Source organism: Meles meles, chromosome 15 (genome assembly GCF_922984935.1).
Source record: "Meles meles chromosome 15, mMelMel3.1 paternal haplotype, whole genome shotgun sequence".
Taxonomy (NCBI): Eukaryota; Metazoa; Chordata; class Mammalia; order Carnivora; family Mustelidae; genus Meles; species Meles meles.
The window spans coordinates 59,389,625-59,397,449 of NC_060080.1; the positions used below are offsets into that span (position 1 = coordinate 59,389,625).

The 7,825-nt window shown below is 39.3% G+C and overlaps 1 pseudogene; it reads left to right on the plus strand.

Moving 5' to 3' along the window:
• Positions 1-6,508: 6,508 nt before the first annotated feature.
• LOC123925680 lies at positions 6,509-7,053 on the plus strand (annotated as a pseudogene).
• The last annotated feature ends 772 nt before the right edge of the window (positions 7,054-7,825 follow it).

Below are 7,825 nucleotides of genomic sequence, written 5' to 3' on the forward strand. Positions count from 1 at the left end.
TAGAAGTTCAAACTCAGGCCCCATCCCAGATCTACCCAGTCAGAAGCTCTGGGGGAGGAGTCTGGTAACCTGAGTTTTAACAAGCTTGATTCTAAGCCACATTCATATATGAGAACTACTGATCTAGATGTATTCTAATTCTTTTTTTTTTTTTAAATGTGGGTTTAAAAAAAAAAGAAAGATCTTCTGGCCAGATTTGACCATAAGCTACTAATTTTTAACTACTGATGAGAAGCAAATGAATTTGTACGACTATGTCTGTATTTCCTTTTTCTAAAATACAGAAAGATAGTATGTTGAACCTAAGTTTTATCCTCCTCAGGATTCAGACCTATCTGCGCATGCCTGGAGTCCGGTTGGGATAGGCCTTCTGGAATTCTATTTATAAGACAAGTCAAGTTGCCTCCAGGAGTTAGTTCCAGTGGAAGAAAGAACCAAGGTACAAAGGTTGCATGAAGGGCAACAGATGGGGTTGAATGTGTCTGAGTATATCATGCTGTCTGTCACTCAGATTGTTTGCAGCCCAGCCCGGTGGACTCATTCTTTCAACAAATAGCTGTCGATAATCTCCCTAATCTGTCCCTGAGCCCTGTGACTCCAGGGGGGCTGATATAGAAGCTCCACTAAGGCTAAAGGAGCTAGGTTTTGCTCATCTTAGGACAGGAGTGCAACTTGTCCATGGCATGAATACTGGTGCCAGGGGTAGTACTGTGGGCACCCCTGATGTGCTCTGATGTGCTGGAAGTTAGACTTCAGGCTTTGGAGGCCTCTTTGCACACTCCAGCAGCTGCCAACACTGGTGACAGTATCCGGGGTGGGCAGTGATGACACGGTTTGAAGGACTGGCAACAGCTAGCTGCTTGTATCAGGCGAGGAGAGTTGCGAACACCATTTGACAGCTGAAGAGTTGGGAACACCATTTGGCAGCTGAGAGGACTGTTCTTGGAGCACATAGGCCATGTCCCTGGGCACCCTGATCTAGTGGATATAGAGGATGACTCCCTCCCCCCTCCCCTGCCAGAGATGTAGGGAAATGGGATTTTGTAGTTATGGCTGTTGCTATGTGTAACATAACTTACATAGAGGAAAACACTGAGTCCTTAAGGGAATCTATGACTTTTTGTTTTTCTGTCTTGGCAACATTTAAAGAAACTACATGTTGTTTCTTGTGATAAAGTTAAGGTAATGTGCCTACAGCGAACACTGTAGACACAAATATCAGATTTTGAACATTTGGTTTCCCTTTTTAAAATAAAAAGCAGGAAGATTATTATAGGGTTTGGGACATGAGTTTTAAAAAATCACATCACACATTCTTAATTTTTCCCCCCTGTCTCAAAACTTCCCCACAAAATGAAACAACATTGCTGATGAGCTGTTCTTTGGCACCAGTGGACAGCTTATTGCAAAGGGAAACACATCTTGGAAACAGCCACTCCTTTCCTGCCAGAATTTTGAGAGATTGATGCCCTTTTCTTTCATTTCTGCCATGACTACAGGCTGCAGATTTTCAGTTACTTTCTGAAATCCCAACTTGAAGTCTATTAAAAATGTATTTGTTATTCTACACACACACACACCCTCCACAAATATTTGGGAGTTTGGAGACCACAAGTATCTGTAAGACCTAAGGAATTTCCCCTGAGTAACCAGAATTTTCCAAGAAAAGTCAAGCAGTTCCTACACTGCATTAACTTGGTTTGTTTGTTTTTATGATATACCTAATGAGCAAGGCGTGGTATGTCAGTATTCCAACTAGATAGCAATACTCTGCAGATTTTTAATTTTCTAGTAGAGCCATGCCTTTTTTTTTCTTGATTGCTGTTTATTTGAAACCAACTTTTAAGCCCAAACTAAAAGAGTCACTTAATTTTTAATACATCAGTTCTAGCCAACCCAGAGCATCCACAGTAGAATGTTAGAGGGTAGTGGCAGATATCAGGAGATGTGAGCCCTGACCAGGCGTGTCGTCCGCATGAGTCAGTTCCCACAATGGGCTCAGTTTAACTATTGGTCAATTTGGAGTCAGGCGAATTGGACAGAGTTCTGTGACTAGCACAGATTTCTGTGGGTAGAGTACCACATTCCTTAACCTCTAGATTAAGAGAACTCTCCCTGCAGAATCTTAATGATGGATCATGTATTTGAAAGACAGTTTTACCTTGAGAAGACTCTGAGAGGCTATTGATATTATAGATTTATTCCTTATAGAGAGCTGGGGTAATTCTCTGTGTACCTTTGAGTATAAGTGACTGGTATTGTTGCCAGTCAATCAAGAGCTTGTTTCTAATTAACTTGACAGAATTTAGTTTCCTGTGATACAAATTGCTAACAGGAATATGAAACATTTATTCAATTCTGTTTTCATAATGTTTCTTTCCCTTATGCTCCACCTTCTGACTCATACCTGACCTCTTCCCCTCCCTTTATACATGAGCTTATACACGGGTTATCTGATTAATCCCAAGTATGGTGCTTCTCACGTTACTTTCCTGTTCACAAACCTGAATAGCTCTCTGTTTACCACAATATAAAATATGAACTCCTCATGGTATATAAATTCTTTTCAGTACCATCTGACTCAACCCAGCTTCCCAACCTTTTGGCCCATTACTCCCTTTACTGCAGACCTTGAAGCTTCCTTATTTCCATGGCCACAGATGCTCTGGTTCTATGCCTTTGTCCCATTGCTTCTTGCTTCCTGTTCCACCTGTTTGGATTCTACCTACACCTAATGTTTATGGCCAGGATTGTGCTCCCAGCTTTTCTTGGTCTCTCTCAACTACAGGCACCCTCTTTTTTTTCTGAACTCCTGTGGCAACTTATCTGAGTCTCTTTCATGACAGTTATCACTTTGTACTCTATATTGTAGATATTTATGTTCATATCTTATCTTCCCCACCATATAATCAGTTTCACGATGTCAGAGAATATCTGTTCCATATTTATACCCCTCAAGGTACCTGGCACATAGTCTTTTTTCCACAAAGGTTTGTTCAATAATAAATAATGGCAGAGGTATCATGGAAATTTGAACTTATCCAAACTCCTTCAACCCAATTAGAACCACTCATGGTGCTTTTTTTTTTTAATTGTGAAATTTCTTCACTTTTTAAAATTACCTATGTATGTATCTATATCTGTCTCTATCTCTATGTCATAATTTCTCAGCTTATCTGGTTTCAGTGAGAAAAATTAGGAAAAAAATTAGAAAGCTACAATAACATAAATACAGGTGTAGCAAGCAATTAATATCCAGTTCCCTTGCTTCAGGCACTGTGCTGTAGTCAGCTTTCGGAGGTGGTTTAGGACCACATGAATTTGTGTACTGTGATGTTCAAATGTTTGATAAAGCTGATGCAACTCTATGGGAAGATCAACACTAACTCTGCAGATGGTACATACAAGCTTTAGTGCAGTGAGGTGAAAAATTCATTTGAAGCACTGCTACATGTGGGCCATTGAGAAAAGTCATGGTCTTGGTTTTTTGTGGGGAGGGGGTAAAGAGTAGCTGCTCAATGGAAAATCTGCATCTAAGTGGGGGCTCTCAGATGACTGGTCACAAGACAGGGCTCATAATGTATACAACTATATACTAAAGTGGTTATGTATTTATATAAATATACGTGTATATAAAATATATAACAATATTCCTTTGGCTATTCGAGGTCTTTCCTGGTTCCATATAAACTTTAGGATTATTTGTTCCATTTCTTTGAAAAAAATGGATGGTATTTTGATAGGGATTGCATTAAATGTGTAGACTACACATATATTAAGCAATTACATAATTATATATAATACATTTTATATAATTACATATATATTATACACACACACACAACTTTATTCATTTCTATACTTTGGGTGATGTTTGCCCATTTTTAGACAAATTCTGTATCTTGAAATTTATCTTAAGCATTCCACATCACCTACTTGAGATATATCTGTTTGAATGTCAAAATAATTACCAGATGTCAACAAACTTGAAAAAGTTAAAGAGAAGAAAAATAATAATTGGAAATGTCTGTCCATTGGTGAATAGTTAAAATGCGATATATTTCTACAAAGAAATATTCAGTCATAAAAAGAACTGAAACATGCTACAACATGAGTGAACCTTGAAAACTTTATGTTTGGTGAAAGAAGCCAGACCCTAAAGCTGTTTTTTATATGGTTCCATTTGTATGAAATTTCCAGAACAGGCAAATCCATGGAAGGAGAAGGTAGGTTATTGGCTGCCAGGAACTGGAGGAAAGGAAAATAAGAGTGGACAGGAGGTTTCTTTTGGAGATGATGGAAATGTTTGGAAGTAGAGAGCAGTGATGTTTACCCAACTTTGGGAATATACTAAGAGCCACGAAACTGTACATTTTAGAAAAAGCTGAATATTATGGGATATGAATTTTATATCTCAATTTTTAAAAATACCAATTGAAGATTGCACAACAAGGAGGTTTTCCAGAGGTTTGTCTAGCCAGCACTGAAGAGTAGAGAGATGGTAGTCATTGAGAGTCCCAGTGGTCTCTGCTCTCTTGCTCTTTCAGGGGTCACTGGGTTTTATGGTAACTGAACAAGAGATCTGCTAAATGCTTCTTCCCTCCTTGTCTGGGCTGAATATGAAAGCACATAGCTGCTACCTTACAGTGAAATAAAACCTTTTATTTGTATATTGGCCTGTAATTGTTCATGAACATTTACCCTCATTAACTCACTTAATTCTTATGCTTTATTTCTAAGCATATTTATACCTATTTATAATTATTTATTCATCATGAAAGCAAGAACATTCCATCTCTTCTAAATGTTATGGATTTCTCTGTCAGCTCTATTTATTTCACCTTTCATCTTTCTACTATATTTTACCTATATATATCCAATTCTTCTGACTTTTTACATATCCATAGTTCCTCATGTTTCTGCCTTCTGAGTCTTTCTGTTCAAGATAGTGATTTGTTCCTCATCTTTCTCCTTCCTCTGAATAAGACCCATATGTTTTTTTCTTGAAAACTATGATTTACCTCGTCCTTTCCCCTAATCTTGGCTAATTGACTCCAGAAATATTTAGTGATAGCCCACACAATTGTAGTTACTGCCCATATTCTTAAGATTTTTATTGTAGGACCACTGTTTGTTAAAACATTTTGTAAGTTATTTGTTTTATATTATATTTAACATAAACTGTATTTATTTTATTTATTCTTTTATATCCTATAGGCTCTGAATGATTATTTTAATACTCAGATTTTGTTGGGTGCCTGGGTGGCTCAGTTGGTTAAGTGGCTGCCTTCGGTTCAGGTGATGATCCTAGGGTCCTGGGATTGAGGCCCATATCAGGCTCTCTGCTCAGCAGAGAGCCTACTTCTTCCTCTCCCTCTGCTGCTGCTCTACTTGTGCTCTCTCTCTCTCTGTCAAACAAATAAAAAAATCTTTTAAAAATACTCAGATTTTGTTATTTATTCTTGATAAATGTACATCTCCTTTAAGAGGTCTTTGATAATTTCCTATCATACTTTTTAGGACCTCAGCCCCCACATTCCACTGATGATCCTTCTTCATATCTTCTGGAAAGACATTCCAATTCTATATTTACAGATCAGGATTTCTCTAGCAGGATTTGTTATTTCCTTTCAGATGGGTGGAATTTGAAGATCGGTTTCCAAGTGTCACGTTTTTTTCCTTTTCAAAGCGTGAGCACATTCTGTACTTTACATCTTCAGTGCTATTGCATTCTTCCTTATGTCCCACTTTAATTTTTTTAGTGTCCATACTTATCTTGCTTATTTTTATATATATTTTAATGCTCTTTTTCTTTTCTAAATGATGACATTATAACTCTAAATTGCCTAACACCAGCTTCTTTTCACATCTCCCCCCTAAGTTTCCCAGATTTGGCCTTCACTTTCTTATGACAGGATCTGTACACCACAAAGACAAAAACATGAAGCCCTAATTCGCTCCTTTCTTCCCTCATTTTTAACCTGGAGAGTGGGGATTCCACTCTCCTATTTCCACAGTTTACTGGTACTTTCCTGTGCTTCATAGTCTTTTTTTTTTTAATATTTTATTTATTTGACAGAGAGAAATCACAACTAGGCAGAAAGGCAGGCAGAGAGAGAGGGGGAAGCAGGCTCCCTGCTGAGCAGAGAGCCCGATGTGGGGCTCGATCCCAGGACCCTGGGATCATGACCCGAGCCGAAGGCAGAGGCTTTAACCCACTGAGTCACCCAGGCGCCCCTCCTGTGCTTCATAGTCTTAAAGAAAAAACCATCACCGGCTTTCTTCTTTGAACAGAGCAAGTGGTCTTCCTATGACCTTCCTTTGGTATCGTAACACTTCTCTCTCTAGTCTCTTTTCTTTCACTTACCTATACCATTTAGTTACATGTCTAAATTCATCATTAGACTGAAAACTTGTTTGAAGACAAAAGCTAGATTATTTTCATTTTTGCTACCTTCCACACCCTAATGCAGCGGCAGGAACAGCACAGCCAAAGGTTGCAGCAGCCATGCTCTCAGTCTGTGACCGAAACAATAATTGGACTTGGACCTTCATACTCCAGAAAGAGGGGAAGAAGGTCTGTGAGCTGTTGCTTAGTATGATTTGCTTGGGGAAGAAAGCCAAAGGGGAAATGAACGTCATGGGGCTTCTGCCCCAGCAAGCCCAGAGGACAAGAAGATGAAGCCTATCATCAAGGCCCCACTCCAGACCTTGTCCCTCCCATGGTCAGCATAATGGGATGTGAGCTTTCTCCTCCAGTCACTTTCAGCTCCAGGCTGTCTCTGGACCTGTGTTCCTGAGTGGCCAGGAATGTTAGAACATTTCAGATCTATCCTAGGAAGAGAAAGAAGATGATGTTGATGTGGATGTGTTCCTGGAGGAGGGGGCCCCTGTCCAGCAAGTCATGAGGCTAGTGTCCCAGAAGGACACAAGCATCGCTAAAAAAGAAGTGGAAAAAGCAGAGAAGCAGTGAGATTCAGTCTTAAAGACCACAGCCCTGTGAGAAAAGTCAAACCCACACTCAGACCTACAAAGCCAGGATCCAAGAAATGAGGAGCCAGGAAGGCCTGCAGCCACAGTGAATGAGAGAGAGTCTGTGAGTGGAACTTCCTCAGGGTGTGCTGCGGACCCAAGATGTCCCCCACCTGGGCTGCTCTCCCTCTGGGTCTGACGGTGATGGAGGTGTTGGGAGGACAATACAAGTACCCCTTACTCCCAACTATCCTCTTTTAGCAGGACCTGGAGAGAAGAGTCCTGACCTCAGGGCCACAATAAAGTTCACTCTGCCAGAAAAAAAATTTTTTTTACAAAGTATCCATCCCTTAGCACAATATATTAAACATTATAAGCTTAGCAAAACATTTGTTAAATAAGATTTTTAAAAATACTTTGTTTCTCTTAAGTTCATTAAGTAGCTACTTCTCACTTCTTGCCATTCCCCCGGAACATTTGTTTTACTTTCTCTTTTTTCACTGGTTTTTCTCACAGTATTTCTGCAAAACTATTACTATGGGTGCCATATTGACTTTTAGGGTAAGAAAAATGTCTGGATCTAGTGATGGTTGCTCATCAGAGTGAATGCACTCAATGCAATGAATTGTACATTTTTTAGGAAGTTAATGGTTAGTGTACGTTATGTGGATTTTATCTCAATTAAAAAAGCAACAACTGCTTTACTTGAGTCTGCGATGCAAAGAACCTCCAGTTTGTAAAGACGTCTTCTTGTCTTTTAAAATGCTGCTCATACTTGTCTTTCATTAACTTGACTATTTCACCTTTCTCCCATGCCTTTGAAAACAGCAATATAAGGTTGATCCAGGCAACT